Source organism: Cervus canadensis, chromosome 5, assembly GCF_019320065.1.
Source record: "Cervus canadensis isolate Bull #8, Minnesota chromosome 5, ASM1932006v1, whole genome shotgun sequence".
Taxonomy (NCBI): domain Eukaryota; kingdom Metazoa; phylum Chordata; class Mammalia; order Artiodactyla; family Cervidae; genus Cervus; species Cervus canadensis.
The window spans coordinates 72,437,208-72,461,012 of record NC_057390.1 but is presented as its reverse complement, the minus strand read 5'-3'; the positions used below and the strand labels follow the sequence as shown (position 1 = coordinate 72,461,012).

Below are 23,805 nucleotides of genomic sequence, written 5' to 3'. Positions count from 1 at the left end.
TACTCATTATGATTCTATTAATCTTCTCTTGTCTTTCAACAATGCATCCTATGAACATAAGAACAATGTCTTTTATGCCTGTATTCAATTCCTTATTCATGTCATGAAATTATACCCAATTTTATTTTTTTTTTGTTTTGTTTGCATTTATTGTGTTCTCTAATTAAAAGAAATCAATTGTCCTTGTATTTAATTACAAATTTCTGTCTTCTCTAGCTGTTATTTTATTTCTAATTATCTTGAGTACTTCGCTTTTGTGTTCTGCATTCTTTTTATTCAAAATATAGATTCACTTTTCAATTGTGTCTATTCTTTGTGTTGTGGTTTATATTTATTTATTGGTTCTGAAATGGAGTTTCCTTAGATCCCAATTTGTTTCTTTTACATTAACAATATCCTTTTCCATGCCATTTTATTATTTTATTTCCTTAACTGTAAGACACACAAAGAACTTTACAAGCTTAGCATGAATGTTAGGCACTAAAATAGCAGAAATAAAATCTATGCTTTCCAGACAAGTAAAAGAAAAATGAATAATAAAAAGCAATCAATAGAAAAGGCAGAAACAAATGTAACAAAAACAAAATCAATCCCCAAGAGGCAGAAAATAAGAGAAAACCATTAACTGTAAGAAGCAAGTCTAATTTTAAGGATGTCCTATCATAAAAACATGAAATAAAGTCATGAAGACCACAAATAGAGTAGAAATGTTACAAATGTAAAGGAAATATATATCTACTCATTGCATATATGTGTATATATATTTGTAATCCAGATAAACTGCTTAAAGTGTTAATTTCAGGAGAAAATGAAAACAAAAGTTCAATATTGAGGGACAGAAGAATATATAAAAGGGAAATTTTACTAAAAAGTAAATTGGTAGAAAAACATCCATATCAGAAAAAAAGTTCAAAGTAACAGTATTGATGGTTATAAAGAGAGAAACTATATGTTACTAAAACTACCTTTCAGTGCTCACTTCGGCAGCACGTATACTAAAATTGGAATGATACAGAGAAGATTAGCATGGCCCCTGCGCAAGGATGACACGCAAATTCGTGAAGCGTTCCATATTTTTAACCACTTGTAAAAGAATGAAACTAGAACACTTTCTAAGACCATACACAAAAATAAACTCAAAATGGATTAAAGATCTAAATGTAAGACCAGAAACTGTAAAACTCCTAGAGGAGAACACAGGCAAAACACTCTCCGACATAAATCACAGCAAGATCCTCTATGACCCACCTCCCAGAATATTGGAAATAAAAGCAAAACTAAACAAATGGGACCTAATGAAACTTAAAAGCTTTTGCACTACAAAGGAAACTATAAGCAAGGTGAAAAGACAGCCCTCAGATTGGGAGAAAATAATAGCAAATGAAGAAACAGACAAAGGATTAATCTCAAAAATATACAAGCAACTCCTGCAGCTCAATTCCAGAAAAATAAATGACCCAATCAAAAAATGGGCCAAAGAACTAAACAGACATTTCTCCAAAGAAGACATACAGATGGCTAACAAACACATGAAAAGATGCTCAACATCACTCATTATCAGAGAAATGCAAATCAAAACCACAATGAGGTACCATTACACGCCAGTCAGGATGGCTGCTATCCAAAAGTCTACAAGCAATAAATGCTGGAGAGGGTGTGGAGAAAAGGGAACCCTCTTACACTGTTGGTGGGAACGCAAACTAGTACAGCCGCTATGGAGAACAGTGTGGAGATTTCTTAAAAAACTGGAAATAGAACTGCCATATGACCCAGCAATCCCACTTCTGGGCATACACACTGAGGAAACCAGATCTGAAAGAGACACGTGCACCCCAATGTTCATCGCAGCACTGTTTATAATAGCCAGGACATGGAAGCAACCTAGATGCCCATCAGCAGATGAATGGATAAGGAAGCTGTGGTACATATACACCATGGAATATTACTCAGCCATTAAAAAGAATTCATTTGAATCAGTCCTAATGAGATGGATGAAACTGGAGCCCATTATACAGAGTGAAGTAAGCCAGGAAGATAAAGATCATTACAGCATACTAACACATATATATGGAATTTAGAAAGATGGTAATGATAGCCCTATACGCAAAACAGAAAAAGAGACACAGATGTACAGAACAGACTTTTGGACTCTGTGGGAGAAGGCGAGGGTGGGATGTTTCGACAGAACAGCATGTATATTATCTATAGGGAAACAGATCACCAGCTCAGGTGGGATGCATGAGACAAGTGCTCGGGCCTGGTACACTGGGAAGACCCAGAGGAATCGGGTGGAGAGGGAGGTGGGAGGGGGGATGGGGATGGGGAACACATGTAACTCCATGGCTGATTCGTGTCAATGTATGACAAAACCCACTGCAATGTTGTGAAGTAATTAGCCTCCAACTAATAAAAATAAATGAAAAAAAAAAAAACTACCTTTCACTGAGAAGACAACCACTGTGAAATTTAATGACCTATGCATGCAAAAATAATAAAGCAAAATTATAGAATTAAAGTATAAATTTAAAAAGAATATCAAACACAGGAAGAAAGTTTAATCATCTATCCCAGAAATATTTTTATGCAAACAAAAATTGTAACAATCTAGACCTTTTGACAAAGAGCGTTAAAAGTTTAATCTAATTTCTACAGATATAACTCTTCACCAAACAACATATATATATAATACAAATATATACACATATATAGTGAAACATTACTCAGCCATAAAAAGAATGAACTAGTAGCAATTTCAGCAACATAGATAAACCTAGAATTTATACTAAGTGTAGTAAATCAGCAGAGAAAGATAAATATTATATGATATCACTTATATGTATGTGGAAGCAAATAAAAATACAAATCAACTTATTTACAAAACAGAAACAGATGCACAGATATAGAAAACAAATTTATGTTTACCAAATGGAAAAGGGGAAGGAGAGGGATAAATTAGAAGCTGGTGATTAATAGATACATATCACTATATGTAAAATAGATAAATACCAGGATTTACTGTATAGCACATCAAACTATACTCAATATCTTCTAATAACCTATAATAGGAAACAACATAAAGCTGAACACATGAAACTAACACAGTATTTTGAATCAACCATAGTTTAACGGGTAAAATTAGCAAAAAATAAAATAAAAAATAAAAAGAAAGGATACTTAAGCACAATTGCACTCATCTCACATACTAGTAAAGTAATACTCAAAATTCTCCAAGCCAGGCTTCAACAATACATGAACCATGAACTTCAAGATGTTCAAGCTCGTTTTAGAAAGGGCAGACCAGAGATCAAATTACTAACATCCGCTGAATCATCAAAAAAGAGAGTTCCAGAAAAACATCTATTTCTTCCTTATTGACTATGCCAAAGCCTTTGACTGTGTGGATCACAATAAACTGTGGAAAGTTCTGAAGGAGATGGGAATACCAGACCACCTGACCTGCCTCTTGAGAAACCTGTATGCAGGTCAGGAAGCAACAGTTAGAACTGTCCATGGAATAACAGACTGGTTCCAAATGGGAAAAGGAGTATGTCAAGGCTGTATACTGTCACCCTGCTTATTTAACTTATGTGCAGAGTACATTATGAGGAATGCTAGGCTGGATGAAGCACAAGCTGGAATCAAGATTGCAGGGAGAAATATCAATAGCCTCAGATATGCAGATGACACCAGCCTTATGGCAGAAAGTGAAAAAGAACTAAAGAGCCTCTTGATGAAAGTGAAATAGGAGAGTGAGAAAGTTGGCTTAAAGATCACATTTAGAAAACTAAGATCATGGCATCTGGTCCCATCACTTCATGGCAAATAGATGGAGAAACAGTGGCTGACTTTATTTTTTTGGACTCCAAAATCACAGCAGATGGTGACTGCATCCATGAAATTACAAGACACTTATTCCTTGGAAGAAAAGTTACGACCAATCTAGACAGTATATTAAAAAGCAGAGATATTACTTTGCCAACAAAGGTCCACCTAGTCAAGGCTATGGTTTTTCCAGTAGTCATGTATGGATGTGAGAGTCGGAGTGTAAAGAAAGCTGAGCGCTGAAGAACTGATGCTTTTGAATTGTGGTGTTGGAGAGGACTCTTGAGAGTCCCTTGGACTGCAAGGAGATCCAGCCAGTCCATCCTAAAGGAGATCAGTCCTGGGTGTTCATTGGAAGGACTGATGTTGAAGCTGAAACTCCAATACTTTGGCCACCTGATGCGAAGAACTGACTCACTTGAAAAGACCCTGATGCTGGGAAAAATTGAGGGCAGAAGGAGAAGGGGACGACAGAGGATGAGATGGTTGGATGGTATCACCAACTCAATGGACATGAATTTAAGTAAACTCTGGGAGTTGGTGATGGACACGGAGGCCTGGCTTGCTGCAGTCCACGGTGTTGCAAAGAGTTGGACACGACTGAACGACTGAACTGAGGTTTTAGAGTTTGGGTTCAAGTGATTTAAGGTTGTTCTTTCAAAGTACAGAGCTGCTTGATTTTGAAAGAAGTTTGTGACATAATTTTGGTAGACATAGAGAGATAATGATTTTGAAGTGAGTCATGATAAATAGTTGTTTGACAAACTAGTTTTTTACCCAGATGAACAATCTAATATCTTGCAGCAAAACCATTTGCCCAGATGAGCAAACTCTATACCCATAAGTATTAGTATGGAAGAATTTTCTGAAGCAAATAGTGAAATATTTATTGGTTTACAGTCTCATCTTTTTGGGCAAGAATTTGATGGCATAAATCCTGTAGACCTGTTGACACAGGTGGCCTCAGCTCTTAGTCATGATTTATAAGTTATATAAAAACAGATCTCAGTATACATTTCCCTTAATAACTTTTGTTTCTGTATTTTAAATAGAACAAAATAATAAGCAATCACAAAAGAATAAACACCAAAGGAAAATCACTACATAAAGAAACACTCATCTTCTTTAATTATCAAGGAAAACATATCGTTGCTTAGTCGCTAAGTCATGTCCACCTCTTTTACGATCCCATGAACTGCACCCCTCCAGGTCCTCTGTCCATGAGATTTTTCAGGCAAGAATACCAGAATGGGTTGTCATTCCTCCTCCAGGGGATCTTCCCAACCAGGGATCAAAGCCACATCTCTTAAGGCTCCTGAATTGGCCGGTGGATTCTTTACCACTAGCACCACCTTGGAAGCCCCAAATACAAAAAAAAAAAAGAAAAAAAAAATCTCATTCCACTAAGATTTAACAAGGACAAAAAAACTGAAAATCATTCACTACTGGTGGGTGAATAAAATGGTAAAACATGTTAAGAGGGCAACTTGTAAATATCTGGATATAGTGAGGTATATAATTTGTGACTCAGCAATGCTAATTTTAAATACATGCCCAAGAGAAACTCTTGTACATATTAGCCACAGATGATATGCACGAATATATCCATTCCAGTGGTGTCCTTAGTTAAGGGAATAATAAATTACTGTGCAGTCACTCAGTTCTTATAGCAACAAAACTATATTAATATATGTAAACATGGATAGATATAAAAAACCAATACTAAAAAAAAAAAAAAAACTTCCGAAATAACACATACACTAATAGCATTTATATACATTTTTAAAACAACGATGCAAGCAATACCTATGGATTTAGTGACAAAATAATAAAAATCATGAACAGGAAGGCATACACAATATTTATCTCTGGAAAATGAGATAAGATAATGTGATTTCAATGGAGAACAAAAAGGACTTTACCATCTTTCATAATGTCATATATCTTTCATTTGAAAAAACAATAAAATGAAATCTGAAGCAGAAGCAATAAAATATTAACATTTCTTCATTCTGACTGGTGGGTACTTGTGTGTTTTATATTTTATGTTATGTGTTTTCATATTGTTTTAGAACTTATCAGTTTCATTAAAGGGGAATAAGAAAGTTCATCAAGGTGGAAAAACAGTACAGCACAAGCTATAGGTAAGCAGAATCTAGGGCAGCTAGTCTATTTTCACTGGTCATTCCCTTGACATTGGCAATCCCAAGGCCAAAATTTTATATAGTTGAACACTTTCCTTGATCTTCTAGTTAGCTTAAAATCCCAGAGACACATCTCCTAACCCCCAACCCTCTGTTTTCTGTTAATATAATAATTTATATGAGTATCTTTCTCTGTGTATGGATCTTTGTTTCTCAAATATTTATATTTTTGTGCAATACATTTCTTGTTCTTTCAAACCTCCATTGATGTTGGTAAAAGACCCAGAGAAAAGGAACAAGAAATAGTACAAGAACCAAAGAAAGAGAATAAAATATTCTTTGCCCTAAGGCCTAATTATACCAACGTAAATATTGCAAGTTATTTCATATGGGGTAATTTCCAACCAAGAGGAAACATCCAGGTTACTTTACTAGCCAGGAGAAATAAAGAGAGAAAAAGAGAGAGAGAGAGAGAGAGAGAGAGATGTTATCTCAAGTATAAATCGTCCCATGTTCCTCTAGTTCAAGGCTATCTGATGAAATTACACTATCATTCCCAAGGCTCTATCATTCAGAAATTGTGCCCAAATGGCTAACCTTATACTTACTTGGGAGGAAAGCAGAAGACTTTGGCTAAGAAACACTGATGAAAATGTTTGCAGAGATGACTTCACTGAGTAAACTGAAAGATGGCTGGAATTCACTGCGCTGCAGGATAATGAAGATGAGAGTTTAAAATAAATGTAAGCCTGCACTTCAGGCTGATACTGGGGGGCCACCATGGATTGGGGTGAAGTCATAAGTATATCGAGAGTTGTTGAAGGTATGGTAGGAGATGGCCTTATCCAGGAAGAATGTATTAACTGAAGAGTGTGCAGGAATAGAAAGACAGCAAATGTTAACTTATTTACAAAAGAAAAAGGCAATCAAAGGGAACAGAGGAGTAGCCACAGAGTTAGAACGGGAATCCAGTAGAAGATGTGCCAAAATTCAAGACATAATTTATTTCCCTATATAGGATAAAATGGTCAACAGTACTGAATGCCTTGAGTTATCTTATGATGAAGTTTGAAATAATCTTATTGCAATGAATACTTGAGAGGTCCAGGGTAAATGTGATAGGAGTCCTAATGGAAATAGAGGAGTAGAAGTTCATTATGGCAGCATGAAATGTAAATCGGAGGAGAGGAAATGGTTGTATGTCTATGTGATAGTCCACAGTATTTAAAAGTATTTAAATACCAAAGCATTTAAAAGCAATATTCTATATGAGATAAGACAAATATAAATTAAGTTAAAGCTTGGTATCTTGCTGCTAAACTCCAACAGAAAAAATAATTTTTGTATAACCTATCTTGTTAAAAAAACACTGTACATTTAATACATTCAATCTTAATAAATGCACTTAAAGCAGTTATTAATTTGTAAAAGAAAAATTCAGAACATGTGCCTTATTTTGAACCCATTTTCATTTAAAGTTTATAATCCTGATTTCAGTTATTTTATATTATGTATTTCATTTTATTGAGGCATAACTAAAATGTACAGTTCTGAGTTGGAACAAAAGCATAATGATAGATTCTCCCCTAGAATCAGAATATAGAACAGTACTATCTCCTAAGAAAATTTCTACAGGTTGTAGTCAGTCTCTTCCCTCACTCTGAGTGCTAAGCATGCAATAATTGGTTTGTAGAATATTATATAAATAGAATCATAGAATATGCAGCATAGTGCATTATGCACTTAATACAGTTTGCTTGCAAATTATCATTTTTGTTGCATGTATCAGTAGTAGCCATTTGTATGGGCATACCACAGTGTATTTATTCATTCAACAGTTGAAGAATATTTGTGTTGTTTGCAGTTGAATTGATTATGGATAAAGCCACCATAAACATACACATAAGTGTATGAACCTAAGTTTTCATTTAGCTTGTGTTAGAAACTTGGGAGTAAGATGACTGGATCACGGATCATATGATTATTGTGTATCAGGTAGGATTTTATTTGCTTTGTTTCTTGTTTTGTCTTCCCAGCCATTTTAATCAATGTGTAATGCTATCTTATTCTGGTTTGAAATTAACTTCCCTGGTGACTAACGATAGTCAGCATTTGCATTCAGCACCCTGTATTGCCTTTTCTATATTATCTTTTGCAAGGTGTCTATTCCAATTCTTTGACCATTTAAGTTGTACTGCACATGTCTCTTCTTATTGTTTTGAATGTTCTTTATAAATTCTATATAGAAATCCTTTAGTAGGTTATGTTGTTCGGCAAATATTTTCCTCAATCAATAGTTTGTCTTTTCATTTTCCTTACACTGTTTCTTGAAGACCCAAAGTTTCATTTTTTTTTTAATTTTAAAGAGAAATTATATAAATGACTATTTAATACTGAGGCAGAGTTGTCAAAGTTGAAATGCTGGAGTTCATTAGTTGTTTGCAGCACAGATTTAGATTAAGTTGTATGTCTTTCAGGCACATACAAATTCATGCCTGGTTAACTGACTTATGCAGAGGATACTATATACATGAAATTTCCTTTTACAGACATATTTTCAGTTCCCTTTGGAACTAGAAGAGAGGGATATTCAAATTTTGAATGAAAAAAACAACAAATACGTGATTAACTATAACCCCTATGGGTGTTTTCATTACCCTAGATACTGTGAAGTTCCAAATATGTAAGTAATGGCTACTTATATGTCTAAGACATTTTATTACTTTCTTGTTTCACTTTCTTTAAGGTAGGAAATTCATTTGGGAGAAAACTAGCAATGTTGAAAAACATGAAAATGTGATTTTTTAGAGATTTTTTTTTTTTTTAAAGAAAGCAATTCCATTTCTACCCTGACTTTTTCATGAAGCTGGTGATCACTGGTTCCAGTGACTGCTGCTTCTGGTGGCTCAATAGGAGTTTGGCTCAAGCTAGGATAGTGAGTAAAGGAGCAAGATGAGGTAATGAAGGAACGTAGCTTAAATGTGAAACCAGATTTCTTAATGGGCATTAAAACTTTACTGAACGTCAAATATTTATGGTTTTGAAACACTAGCTAAAACTTACGGTTTCTTTGATCTGGATATCTAGGAAAAAGATAGTTAATGATGTCTATAACTTAGAAAGTGAGCTCAATAAGAATATTAATCACAAAAGGCATGCCTACGTCCCATAGGCCTAACGCCACACCTGGCATGTAACATGTGCTCAGTAAACGTTATATTCTCTTGGAAGTAATACATGATATGAAGAACTTTTTGTTTAGGCATATTAGCTTCCAAATAATTTCCAAGAAGAACCTTTTTTTAAACTTTTATATATAAACTACAGAGAATTATCTATAAAAGTATATTGCTGCATATAGAGGAAACCAGGTTAACCCATTCAATTTTCACAACTTTGTTGTTTTTTTTTTCCCCAGGGGTACTGCATCCCATTCCCTGCTAATTTTCTCCTTTATTTTTCTAATCTGATTAATATATTTCCATTTTTATTAGGTCTAATAGATAGCTGATCTAATTTGGAGCTTATAAATTATACAGTTATATGTGAATTGATTATAGCACATAACTCTAATGGACTGGCAATCTTTTCAGAGATTAGAAGTGCTGCTTAGTTCCCTTTCTATGGATGATTAATTTTCAGTGGTTATCAACTCTCAAACTGAAAATTAAGCAATACATATTTGCTTTGTGGATGACCAGTTTTATTAAAGTAGTAGAGCTGATGCAATTAATTATCGATACCCTATGAAGTGAAGCCAAAATTAAAATGGCTTAAAAGAAGCAGGCAGGTATCTATTGTCAATGGTAAAATTCAGTGACTGCTGTAAAGAAACAGTGTCAGACTGCTCCTGATCATTTATGCAACAATCTGGAAAGCCTGCACAAACTATTCCTAATTTGCTTCCACATTTTTTTCAGGAAAATTGATTTATACCAATAACCATTTAAGATAAAGTGAACTGAAGATGATCAATGTTTCAACTGAAACATGATTCCACAGAGATCTTTCCATCCCCACTGGTGCTTAGAGGCGCTCTGCCTTTGGTGTTGACCATCACTCAAAACAAGGGAAAAGCGTCCACTGGAGCCCTCATACTTAGCGCTCATGCTTGTTTGACCATCACTTCTGTAACCGGTACTCTGAGAACTAAGAGTGAATAACTGGAGATGCTGTGACAATGTCCCGGTAGGGAAACCGCATTGTAGCTGAAGGTTGGCTCTCCTGGTGGTAGCTTCTCAAAGGAGGAGTGAAATTAGCCCAGCTAAGTTATTGCTAGAAATTTCCTTTTGCAATATGGGACTTCTCTGTCATACTAACACGAATTAAAGTTTTGAATATCAGACCAGCTATGCTTTTGTGTGTGTATGGGGGAATCTGTGGTAATAGCTTTGAGTTTATTGATCATTTATATTTTATGGCAAAATAATTTATCGGATCCTATCCTTTGTGACAGCTAGACGAGAGTATGATCTCAGGTAGAGTTTGGGAAAGGAAAGAGGTAAGCAAAAGAAATCATCTGAGACAATGAGATCCTGAAGGGATAGTGGGAGAATGCTAAATGTCAGGCAGTCCTGAGGCGGGGGCTTCCAAAAGTAAAGAATACAATAAAAAACAAAAAGTACTACCAGATTCACAAACTTAAATGTGCCATGATTCTTACAATGACTGAAAAATCTATTTACATTCCTCTCCAAAAAAAAAAAAATCAAACTTTAGTTTCCAAATAGGTATCATTTTAAAATCACAGTTTTATCAGCTAAGTAATTCTCCAAAAAGCAAAGGCAAACAAATAATATTTATTCTTTCTCCTCTTTATAATACTGATTATATTTTAGAAACATACTCCATAGAACAAAGAAAACATTCTCTGCTACCCTGGCTCCTACTTGAACCCAGCCTCTATATGACACCTCAGTCTGTGGTTCCTGCCATACTGGACAACTTACAGTATTCTAAGCTTTTTATTTATTATCTCTTGTTACATGCTATTTCCAAGAATTTTTAACCTCCCTGCTTCTGCCTAGTAAAGTCTGTTTTCCTCCAAAGTACAGTCGAAATGTTAAATATTCTGGCAATATTTCTGTCCCCTCCCACAAAAAAAAAAAAAAAAGAAAGAAAGAAAAAGAAAAAGCTAGTCTCCAGGTAATCAATTAGTGCTAATGGTTTCTCAAGAATGATGGAGGTCATGCCTTCAACTTGCTGAACAAGGAATATTTATTGGACACATTGTTTGACAGTATTGTGTAGAGGGCATTAAATGTGCTCTTCTATTTAATTTTCAAGCCAAAAGTATGAATTAGCTACTGATATAATTTTATTTTTTGGATTAGCAGACTGAGGCTCAAAAGTTTAAGGAATATGTCCATGGTCACAAAGCTTATAAGAGGTTAAATCCAGATTGTCTGACTCTAAAGCCTAAAGTCTGTGCATTTAAACAACACTCATTACTACCACTCATATTCTGAGAAAACCCCCTTAAACCAAGGTTTATTAATAGAGTCCTGAAACAAGAAACATATTTCAGTATGTCCTGGACCTCAGTGAAGAAGAGTTATGATCCAGCATGAGGAGCCAATTATCAATTACCTTGGAAGATGAATACAGTCAAGGACAAGAGGGAAAAAATATTCTAATAGCTAACACGCTGATGGTGGTTTTCAATAAATTCTTAAAGTGACTATGCATTTCAGAATCCACTATATGTTTATAATTCTTTGTATATTTATTAATATAGTAAATATAGTTAACCTCTGTTGAACATTTAATATATACCAACACTGTCATTAGTGTTTTATATATTTTACTTTAATTAGTACTTACAGTAATAACCTGAGATAGATACTGTTATTATCCCCCAATTCCTACTGAGGAAATTTAGCAAAAGAGAAATTGGAAAATAAATGTTAGAACAAGGAGTTGAAATCAGCTTGCTCCTTGGAAGAAAAGCTATGACAAATGTAGACAGCATATTAAAAAGCAGAGACATTACTTTGCCAACAAAAGTCCATCTAGTCAAAGCTATGTTTTTTCCCAGTAGTCATGTATGGGTGTGAGAGTTGGACTATACAGAAAGCTGAGCACCGAAGAATTGATGCTTTTGAACTGTGGTGTTAGAGAAGACTCTTGAGAGTCCCTTGGATGGCAAGGAGATCCAACCAGTTAATCCTAAAGGAAATCAGTCCTGAATATTCATTGGAAGGACTGATGCTGAAGCTGAAGCTCCAATACTTTGGTCACTTGATGTGAAGAAATGACTCATTGGAAAAGACCCTGGTGCTGGGAAAGATTGAAGGCAGGAGGAGAAGGGGATGACAGAGGTTAAAATGGTTGGATGGCATCACTGACTCAATGGACATGAGTTTAAGCAAGCACCGGGAGTTGGTGATGGACAGGGAAGCCTGGCATGCTATAGTCCATGGGGTCATAAAGAGTCAGACATGACTAAGCGACTGAACTGAACTGAATACAGTCAGTCTGTTTCAAGAGTTCAACCTGCAACTATTTTATCTATACTATATATTAAATATGTGTATGTACTATATTCCATAAGTATGTAGTTAGAACATATTTCTCATCTTGAATCAGGCTTAGCCTTGTTCAACACTTCTGTCATTTCTATAAGTTCTTGTTGTAAAGAGCATCTGGATATTAAATTTATATATATTTATATATGCATACACACACACACAACTAGGTGTCCCAGTTTTTTGATTCAAGAATCTAATTCAAAACTAAGTATTTTTTTAAGTAGAATGCAGCAAGTATCATTTTAGACTTGATCATAAATTATATTAGTAAACACTACTAGCTGGTATTTCCATTAATGGAGATTTCAAAACTTAAAATATAAATCTAATAGGCATAAAAATGGGCCCACCAACAGATGTTCAGAAGGCTCATTTTTCATTGTAGGATTTGTCTTAATCCATTCAGTTTCTTGCTGGAGTTCTGCCTTCACATTTGTTTGGTGTCTCAATCACTTCTGTTGGTTTAATCTCTCAGTTGAGCAAGCCTCCAGCTCTCTACACAGTTGGGGAGAGGCAATTTCCAGTTTGCGAAAGGTGGGGAGGGAGGGATGGATGGGTGCATGGGTGTGTGTGTGTGTGTGTGTGTGTACAGAGAGTGACAATGAACACTAGGATCTCAGATCCTTATTAAGCAATAGCCCCAACTGTATTTTTAAGTAATTAATGTGCTTTCATCTCACAATTTTATGTAAGCATCTTGTAATTCAGCTATAGCCTCTACTTCTATGTAACTTCATTTCAATTACCATTTAAACAACATATTCTTGTTCTGAAAGACAGAGAGATCTTCATCATCCCTTCTATCTAGATAACATCTAAAGACAAATCCCACAGGACTGAGCATATGAACCCAGTAGTTACACGCAGCATGAAGTAAGCTGAGGTCAGAACCATGGGCATAAGTGAGATCAGCCCCCAGACTTAATTTAATCAGAGAAAAAACTTCTTAATTGTAGCATGCACTTACATGTGCATATTCTTAAATTAGAAACAAAGTTATTCAAATATAGTTGATAAAAAGCAATAAACTTGGAAAAGTTGTAGATGGAGAAACTGAAGATTTCCTGGAAAATAAAGATAAGCAGTTGGATTTTACAGACAATACTCCTATCAGCAGAAGCCATAAAGGGCAGAATACCAGGTATCAGCAAACCTGAATCTTAAAATATATTTTGGGGTAGAGAGGATGGAGGGATTGTTAGGAAGATCTCTGCCTTTTGCTGAAAAGCTATGACATTAGTGGACTAATCCAAAAACCAACACATAAGTAAAAGCACAAGAGAGATTTCCTTGGTGGCCCAGTGGTTAAGACTTTGCCTTCCAATGCAGGAGGTGTGGGTTTGATCCCTGGTCGGGGAAGTAAGACCCCACATGCCTCATGGCCAAAAAGCCAGAGAAATACACAAAATAAAACAAACCTAAAACTAGTTATTTATGCCCACTGGGGACATACACAAATAGGGACTGGCAGGCAGGGGAACACGGGGCCCAGCCCCTTATCTCATTTCAGTTCTAATAAGAGTTTGCCACTTACTGTCCAGTCTCAGATATCACAAAAGAAGTTTCTTGTCAGTTTACTTCTCAACTGATTCTCTTACTATGTATAAGAAAATAAATTGAACTTCAATTAGAAATAATCCAAAACCTCACAAAAGCTCAAAATTGAGGGAAATTCTACAAGAATCTTGGAGATTATTCATTCTGTATGCATAAACATTTTACTAACCATTCATCAAATCTGAGCAAAATTACCAAAATAACAAATGAATGCAAGCAAAGATTTAGCTGCAGCATTTGTTATTTCTCTTCAAATTGCAACATTAGCTCCGTTTTAACCAAGAAGTTGCCTTTCACTTAGATCATGAATGGTTTACTCTAGTGTTTTGTCTTTCTTTAAAAGTGTTTTTTTTTTTCAAAATATAAGTACCAGAGCAAAGCATCTATTAAATTCATATTTAATTAATTGCACAGTTCTAGAGACTACTCATATACAGAGGGCTTTTGTCCAGCAACTGCACTGCATAAAAGTTGTTAGTAGTTTTAACTGTTGCACAGCTTGGGTATTTCAAGTATCTGTTAGATTTAAAATACTTTTGAGAAAGAAGTACAGGACCAAGGGGTCAGCAGATCTAAACTTCAGTCTAGTTTGTTGCTCCTTGGTGAAAATTTGGCTCTGTTATTCAAATGCTTAGAGTTTCACTTCCAGAAAGGAATGAGGAAAGACTGAGCAAAAGGGATCTAGAAAGAAATCCTAAAATGTCCCTCTGCTTCTGAAGAACTATGAAGGGTCTAAGATGATATCCTATGTTGGCAAGTTAGTTTGTCACTGTTTCACGGAACTAATGGAAAACACAAGACTCGTCAGTCAGAGATGAGGATAATTTATTGCTCACAGCAATAATAGTTGGCAGAATATCAGCATTTTTGTGCTGGTTATTTAAGTGCCTGTTCCCTCAGGCAACACAATGGGATTCAAGAGAACTGAACATTGGTTTGTGTTACAAGAAAAGACCACACAAGCACAGGAAACAGAGCTCTTACAAAGCAGTGTGCATGCCTGCCCTTCGTTCGAGAAGGTAACACAATCTCTATCTCCGACACATTTTCAGTACACAAGTATTCTTGATATGCCAAAGATATTCCAAAGCTACAGACAATTAAGTTTCTCTCTTTCAAGACCTGCAGAAGAAACCTGAGAAACACATGAAGTATCTCCCCGCAACACCTACCCCTTTTCTATATCATCTTAGCATCCAGCAAACTTTCCCATGGATGTTTCACTGTCAACCAGTCTGCGTAATCTGAATCACAGAACTTGAAACCAAATCCTTCAATTTAATTCACACAGCATATCATTACAGCTACCACCAAGAGGACTACAGGAACCAGGAGGATGCCAACTTGCAATGTTGCCCTCAACCATGCCCACCTTAGGGTCCTAAACCCATAGAAAATTGTGTCCAATTACTTAGATGTGTCCTACTGTTAAAACATAATAATACTTTGTAATATTAATATTGAATACTATATAATAATAATAATTACTGTTAAAAGTAATGTATCTGGTTTTTAGAAGGCAAATGTGAACAATCTATTAATTAGCAGTACTCATTTCCCATCTCAGAAGAGCTAGAGATGTGAAATGACATTTAGTAAACAACTCCATTTACAGATAAGAAAAACAAGACCCTAGCGGAAGAAATATTTGTTCAGGTTCACAAATAGTGTGTTAACCTAGGTCTCTTAGCTCCCTGCACATATCATGGTTTAGAATACTTAGCAAGGGACTTCCCTAGTTGTCCAGTGGTTAAGACCAAGTGTTTCTACCACAGGGGACATGGGTTGTGGAACTAAGATACTGTGTGCAGCATGGCACAGCCAAAAAAGAGAAATAAGTAAGTAAATAAAATATGTATCAGCTAGCAAAGTAGGCTTCCCTGGCACACTATCTAATATTTTTTCTGGGGAACCCAAAAGACATGCCAACATACCTCATCTACAAAACCAACTAGCAAACAATTGAGTGCTAAACTGTATGCTACCAGATAATTCTTAAAGATTTTTGTGATTGAACTCCATTGAATAAAAGAAAGAATGATGAGATATTGAAAGACAAGAGATCTCAGCTAATGAAAGAAAAAAAAAGAAAAGAAAAGGTGAACATACTAAGCTCAGAAACGATGACTGTCACAGCTTGTAATAGCCAATCACTGCTGGTCAGGGAGGTAGTAGTGTGAAATAGAGGACAGGAAGCCCTGACTGTGTAGGGGGAGTGTTAGTCCAGATAAGAGGTAGGCAGCATCACAGAGGATCATGAAAAGCAGGGAGAAGAGCATATGCCTGCAAAATGACAACCAGCATCTCTTATCCTGACCAACCCAGCCTCCAGGTAAAGTCAAGCTTCAGGATGGGTGCAAAAAAGGACGTCTATATACACACACAACTTCTGTATAATATGTATACACACTATACATGTGTGGTTCAGTGATAAAGAATCCACCTGCCAAGCAAGAGATGCAGGTTTGATCCCTGTGTCAGTAAGATCCCCTGGAGAAGGAAACGGCAACCCACAACCCACTACAGTATCCTTGCCTGGACAATTCCATGGACCGAAGAGCTGGTGGGCTATAGTTGCAACCATGGGGTTGCAAAGAGTTGGACATGGCTTAGGGGCTAAACAACAATATATACATACATCACATATGCTCTAGGCCATGGTAAAAGTATTTGGGGGGAGCCAAGTGTGTTATATAGAAATACAAAATAAATATATATTTTTATAATACTCATAAATTAGAATTCTCTTTTTGTTTTATTATTATAAATTCTGCCAGATCTTAGAAAGTAAACTCTGCAATTTACTGACAATCAAGTTATCCAAAAGGTGTACTCATATCTAAGCAATAAAAGACATCAAATCATTCAAAAGAAAAATGAATAAATACTTAAGATTGTGTGTGTGTGTGTGTGTACGCACATTCTGATTTGCCCATTTAGACTTCTACCCTTCACTAAATCATTATTCATTCATCCTGTATCAACTACAAATGGCCTGCTTTTCTAATAATCTTTGAAAGAACAGTGCAATATACACAAAAGTCTCTATTATTGGGAAGTTTATATTTCAGCTGGGTAGGGAGATATTCTCATGTATATCATATGCCTAAAAAATTAGACATATTAATATTATACATATTAATGTACAGTATATACCTAACATTTTTAGCTATAGTACACACAATATCTATTATAATATACCTAACAATGTCTGTAAAAAAACAATGGATGATAGAAACTTTGGTGTGTTCAGAGATTAAGATCAAAGCTACATATCCAAATCCTAACACTGCCACCAATTAGAGAGGTGATCTTGATTGAATTACTCAACTGCTCTGTACCTCAACTGTTTCTTCTTTTTTTACTTCTGTTCAAGTGTACACCTCACAGGGTTTTTCTGAGGTGAAAACAAATTAACATGTGTGAAGTGCCTAGCACTCAGTAATCCCTCTGTAAGGAGTAGATACTATCACAATGGAAGGTAGGAGAGCCAGATTAATATATTCCGATCAAAATAGTTGAGATTCTGTTATTTTTCTCTTCAAAAGCCTTCCTCTGTTTCTACAACTTGCTTTTGAAATCCTGAAATGCAAGCACACCAGGCTCTTCATCTTTCTCTGAGGATGTCTGACCATCACACACACACACACACACACACACACACACCCATGACATTTCAGAGGCTCTTTCTCCTGAATGCCAGCCCAATCATGTCTGCCAAGTTATGCTAACTCTTCCTGCTTCATGCTGCTACTGCTGCTAAGTCGCTTCAGTTGCGTCCGACTCTGTGCAGCCCCAGAGACAGCAGCCCACCAGGCTCCCCCGTCCCTGGGATTCTCCAGGCAAGAACACTGGAGTGGGTTGCCATTTCCTTCTCCAATGCATGAAAGTGAAAAGTGAAAGTGAAGTCGCTCAGTCGTGTCTGACTCCCAGTGACCCCACGGACTGCAGCCCACCAGGCTCCTCTGTCCACAGGATTTTCCAGGCAAGAGTACTGGAGTGGGGTGCCATTGCCTTCTCCTGCTTCATGAGCCTTCCCCAATTATTCTAGGTGGGGCCAGTTGTTTGTTTATCTCCTAGCATTCCTGGAGCTCTTCATTTTTCTATGCCATTTCCTGGTCATATGACTTTCAGCAAAGTGCTCCAGCCCAACTGTGTGTCTGGATCCTTACTGGTAAAGTGGGAGTGATAACACCACCTGATCCTACTGCGTTACTGTGAGGACTGATGTATGGAAAGTGCTCATAAAAATGTTGGTGCACAGTAAATGTTCATGAACGTTATTGGCATTTTTATTATTAAAAGCCTGTATATAGAATGCTATAATTATTTTTTTCTGCTTCTCACTAGAGTCTATATTATTGGTGTGAATAAAAGGGACCACATCAAGTCTTCCTCAGCTTTGCATCTTCAGTACCAAATGTCCAGAACACAGAAGAACCAAGGAAATATTAGGTAATTAATTTATTTTATAGAGCTAGCTAACACAGTGTAAATGCTCAAATTTTTTTTTCAGAAAAGAACTTAAATGAGTCCACTATCATCCTATGATGTGAGTATGTTCATTCATGTACAATCTCTAGAGTTATTTTGACTATTTTATGAAAAAGTTTTATTTATGTGATATATCAGGAAGTAATAAAAGACTGTATATTACACTGAATATTTTGGTTGAGGCTTTGAAAAGTAATTACGTCATGAAGGCCCTGTATTGCATATTTGGAAGTTTCTAAGAGAATTGATATTAAAAGTTCTCATCACAAGAAAAAAAATGTGTAACTATATGAGGTGATGATATTAGCTAAACTCACTATGCTAATCATTTCACAATATAAGCATATATCAAATCATTGTTATACATATACCTTAAAATAAGGCAATGTTATATGTCAATGATATCTCAGTACAACTGGAAAAATATGGCAACAAAGAATAAAACAAAAAAATTGGCACAACACACTAGAATCTACCAAAAGAAAAAAAAAGGCTAGAGCATTAAGCCTAAGTGCTTTCCTCTAAAACTGGGAATAAACCAAGAAAGAAGATACTATCTTTATTTTTATTTATTATGATGCTAGAGGTCATACCCAGGGCAATGGGGCAAGAAAATATAAAAAATATAAGGTTAGAAAAGAAAGCAATAAAAACAATCATTAATTTGCAGATGACAAAGAATACATAAGATGATGAAAACTATTAAAAATAAGAACTGAGTTTGACAAGTTCATGTTTCACATCTATTACATAAAAACCAATTGTCTTTCTAGAAAACAATTATAATAGAGATAAAATGCTTCAAATAACATCATTCACAAAGAAAATTCTTTAAATAGAACACAAAAAAGCATTAATCATAAAAGAAAGGATTTGACTACTTTAAAAATCAAGAAAATCTCATTAAAAAAATGGAGTGAGAAAAGATAGTTACAATGCATATAAAAGTAAGGCAGCAGTTCCCAAACTTTTTGGTACCAGGGACCAATTTCATGGAAGACAATTTTCCCACAGACCAGGAGTGGGGATAATTTCAGGATGATTCAAGTGCATTACATTTATTGTGCACTTTATTTCTATTATTATTATACCAGCTCTACCTCAGATCATCAAGAATTAGATCCCAGAGGGTGGGAATTGCTGTAAGAAGGGACTCCAGAATATATAAAGAATTTCATATATTCAATAAGATAAACAACACCCAACAAAATAGAAATATAAACCAAAGCTTTAAATGGATATTTCTCACACACACACACAATTACACAATTCAAACGGCCCAATAAATAAGTAAAAGGGTGCTTTACCTCAACAGTCATCAGATAACTGCAAATCATCTGCATCACATTCCTAAGTGATGCCTTAGGAAGTATCACCATGAACAAAGCTAGTGGAGGTGATGGAATTCCAGTTGAGCTATTTCAAATCTTTAGGATTTGATGATGTTTAGGATTAGATGATGCTGTGAAAGTGCTGCACTCAATATGCCAGCAAATATGGAAAGCTCAGCAGTGGCCACAGGACTAGAAAAGGTCAGTTTTCATTCCAATCTCAAAGAAAGGCAATGCCAAAGAATGTTCAAACTACTGCACAATTGCACTGATCTCACATGCTAGCAAAGTACTGCTCAAAATTCTCCAAGCCAGACCTCAACAGTACATGAACCGTGAACTTCCAGATGTCCAATCTGGATTCAGAAAAGGAAGAGGACCCAGAGATCAAATTGCCAACATCTGTTGGATCATCAAAAAAGCAAGAGAGTTACAGAAAAACATCTGCTTCTGCTTTGTTGACTAGGCCAAAGCCTCTGACTGTGTGGATCACAACAAATTGTGGAAAATTCTGAAAGAGATAGGAAGACCAGACCACCTGACCTGCCTCCTGAGAAAACTGTATGCAGGTCAAGATGCAACAGTTAGAACTGGACATGGAACAACAGACTGGTTCCAAACAGGAAAAGGAGTACATCAAGGCTGTATATTGTCACCCTGCTTATTTAACTTATATGCAGAGTACATCATGAGAAACACTGGGCTGGAGGAAGCACAAGCTGGAATCAAGATTGCCGGGAGAAATATCAATATTTCTCAGATATGCAGATATGCATATATCTCAGATATGCAGACGACACCACCCTTATGGCAGAAAGTGAAGAAGAACTAAGGAGCCTCTTGTTGAAAGTGAAAGAGGAGAATGAAAAAGTTGGCTTAAAACTCAACATTCAAAAAACTAAGATCATGGTATCCAGTCCCATCACTTCACGGCAAATAGATGGGGAAAGAGTGGAAACAGTGACAGACTTTATTTTCTTGGGCTCCAAAATCATAGCAGATGGTGACTGCAGCCGTGAAATTACAAGACACTTATTCCTTGTAAGAAAAGCTATGACCAACCTAGACAGCATATTAAAAAACAGAGACATTACTTTGCCAACAAAGGTCCATTTAGTCAAAGCTATGGTTTTTCCAGTAGTCATGTATGGATGTGAGAGTTGAACTATATAGAAAGCTGAGCACTGAAGAATTGATGCTTTCAAATTGCGGTGTTGGAGAAGACTCTTGAGAATCCCCTGGACTGCAAAGAGATCAAACCAGTCAATTCTAAAGAAATCAGTCCTGAATATTCACTGGAAGGACTGATGCTGGAGCTGAAGCTCTAATACTTTGGTCATCTGATGCAAAGAACTGACTCATTGGAAAAGACCCTGATGCTAGGAAAAATTGAAGGCGGGAGGAGAAGGGGATGACAGAGGATGAAATGGTTGGATGGCATCACCGACTCAATGGACATGAGTTTGAGCAAGCACCGGGAGTTGGTGATGGACAGGGAAGACTGGCATGCTGCAGTCCATGGGATCACAAAGAGTCGGACACAACTGAGTGACTGAATTGCCTGAACTGCAAATTAATACCACAATCAGATGCCACTATGAGATGGTTGGATGGCATCAGCGACTCAATGGACATGGGTTTGGGTAGACTCCGGGAGTTGGTGATAGACAGGGAGGCCTGGTGTGCTGCGGTTCATGGGGTCGCAAAGAGTCAGATACAGCTGAGCAACTGAACTGATGAAAAAATCACAACGATGACAGTTTGAAAAACCTGGAAATACCATGTGCTACAGAGGATATATGGGTTTCCCTGGTGACTCAGCCATAAAGAATGTGCCTGAAGTGCAGGAGAAAGGCGTTCAATCCCTGGGTCAGGAAGATCCCCTGGAGAAGGGCATGGCAATTCACTCCAGAATTCCTGCCAGGAAAATCCCATGGACAGAGGAGTGTGGTGGGCTACAGTCCATGGGGTCACAAAATGTTGAACACAACCAAAGTGACTGAGCACAATTGCACAGAGGATTGGAAGCAACTAAAACTCTTGCTCAAGGCTATTGAGAAGGTAAACAAGTAAATCACTTTAGAAAGTGTTTTGACAGCATTTATTAAAGCTTGGTATGAGTTTATCCTAAGACACAGCAACTCTATCTGTAGGTGTATACCCAGTAGAAATGTACACATTTGGGCACTGATAGACACAAGCTAGAATATAACAGCACTTTTCCTAGACATTATATACAAAGACAATCCATGTTTTCATCAAGGAGAACAGATCGGCTGTGGTAGGTCTGTAAAACTGAAAAACATACAGTAAGAAGAAACAACTGTGGCATGTAAAAATGTGGGTTAATTTCAAAGACAGATGTTAAGAAGGCAGGTACAAAATAATATGCAACATGCAACTTTTCTTCTGTAAATTTCAAAAATGGCCAAAATTATCTAATGATGTTTTAAATTACGATTGAGGTCAACTTTGGAGAGGGTAGTGACTGGAAGGGGCCATGTGAAAATCTCCAGGTTGCTGACATTTTATTTTTTTGACCTGAGTAGTGGCTACAGATGTTTTCACTTTTTAAAAGGTCTCTGAATTGTATATTTATGATTGGTGCTCTGTTCACCTTAATTTTCAATAAAGAGTTTAAACGTGTATGTGTTTGTGTGTGTGTGTGTGTGTGAATGTATATGTGTATATATATATATATATATATATATATATATAGAGGTATGCATAGAGATGAGGGAGGCGGGGGTATTCAAAGATTAACTACATTGAACCAGGTTTTATAAATGTAGTGAGTATGTGAGAAGCCTAGCTCCCTGGTACCATATACCATTCCTCCACAATATGCAATCCATCATGTCTGAAAGAGCTCATAATTAAAGTAATTCCAGCATTACAGTGAGATTGCTGTAAAGTCTGGAATCACAGTATGATAAGACTTTTTTTATTAAATAGCTATGGAAAATCAGTATTTTCAGATCAGTTGTTAAATAACTTCATAGATATAAACATGTTGAATCAAAGTTGGTGAAAAGAAAAAAATAGTTTTAATAATAAACATTATCCTACCTCAAATAGATTGAAAATTTCAGTTGAAAAGTAATGTATTCCCCTTGCACCCAAACACACACACACACATACACACATACATACACACACACACACACACACACACACACACACACATACACACTACTGGTTTGCAAATTGGCCCCTGTTCCTGGAGGGCAAGATGAGTCCAAGGAAAGAGGCAGACCGCTTCAAGATTGGTAGGTACAGGTTTGATAGGCAAAAGAACTTTTGGAAGAGACTTGCCTTCAGCAGTTGCAAAATGAGTGGACCTCAGTACCTGCAGGACAGAATCTTGGAAATGTATAGGGAGGACTTAACTGGGTTCAGCACATGGTCAGTTCAGATTGTCTCAACAGCATCTTAGTCTCTCAAGGTTCAGTTCAGTTCAGTTCAGTCGCTCAGTCCTGTCTGACTCTTTGCAACCCCATGAATTGCAGCACGCCAGGCCTCCCTGTCCATCACCAGCTCCCGGAGTTTACTCAAACTCATGCCCATAGAGTCAGTGATGCCATCCAGCCATCTCATCCTCTGTCGTCCCCTCCTCCTCCTGCCCCCAATCCCTCCAAGCATCAGGGTCTTTTCCAATGAGTCAACTCTTCACATGAGGTGGCCAAAGTATTGGAATTTCAGCTTCAGCATCAGTCCTTCCAACGAACACTCAGGACTGATCTCCTTTAGGATGGACTGGCTGGATCTCCTTGCAGTCCAAGGGACTCTCCAGAGTCTTCTCCAACACCACAGTTCAAAAGCATCAATTCTTCCACGCTCAGCTTTCTTCACCGTCCAACTCTCACATCCATACATGACCACTGGAAAAACCATAGCCTTGACCAGACGGACCTTTGTTGGTAAAGT

At 36.6% G+C, this 23,805-nt stretch overlaps 1 non-coding gene across 1 annotated transcript; it reads left to right on the top strand.

Moving 5' to 3' along the window:
* The first annotated feature begins 971 nt into the window (after positions 1–971).
* On the top strand, positions 972–1,078 carry LOC122442843. Its single transcript, XR_006269816.1, has one exon. It is a non-coding gene; the product is annotated as a U6 spliceosomal RNA (small nuclear RNA).
* Positions 1,079–23,805: the final 22,727 nt, after the last annotated feature.